Below are 659 nucleotides of genomic sequence, written 5' to 3'. Positions count from 1 at the left end.
TTGAGATTCGGCCGTAAATGCCGCCACGCGGCCCGGGTTAACGATGTGGGGAGGCCCGTGCCGCCTGTCGACCACTCCTCGGTGATCGTGAAAACCGCCTCCCCATATATCTGCAGGAACCCCGCCAATGCCCCCGTACAGAAATCGCATGTGTCAAAGGGGCGGCCGAACTTGACCCCGGCGGCCGGGGCTCTGGAACTCCCGGCCGGCAGTGGCCGGCAAATCCGACCCGCATCCGGACTTCCGAGCCAGACTTGGTTAACGAATTGCACCTGGGTAACCAAAACTCCCTGGACCACCCGATCTCCGGACACATGGTTCAAGCTCACACACCCACACACCCACCCACCCACCCACCGCGCGGGCCCCGTGCGCCGTAGTATTGGAAGAGGTGGGCTGCGCCAGCTGGTTTTTTTTATCGAATTGTCAGGGTCCGGTCGGGTTAAGGATTTGACAGGGCCAGCTTGACGAAATTCAGTGAAGCGCGGGTATTCGGCGGGAGTAACTATGACTTAAGGCGGGGGGCCCATGGGCCAGCAAGGAGTTTCTGGTGAACATCGGCCGGGACATTTTGACGGCGTGGCAAGAACTAGTTGTTATTGAGGGCGAAGGGTTTGTCCTCAGCGGGTTGATTGTCGAATTGTCGGGACTGCCGGGCC

This window comes from Mobula birostris, unplaced genomic scaffold, assembly GCF_030028105.1.
Source record: "Mobula birostris isolate sMobBir1 unplaced genomic scaffold, sMobBir1.hap1 scaffold_3306, whole genome shotgun sequence".
Classification (NCBI taxonomy): Eukaryota; Metazoa; Chordata; class Chondrichthyes; order Myliobatiformes; family Myliobatidae; genus Mobula; species Mobula birostris.
The sequence above is the reverse complement of the archived record's forward strand: the minus strand, read 5'-3'. Positions refer to the sequence as shown.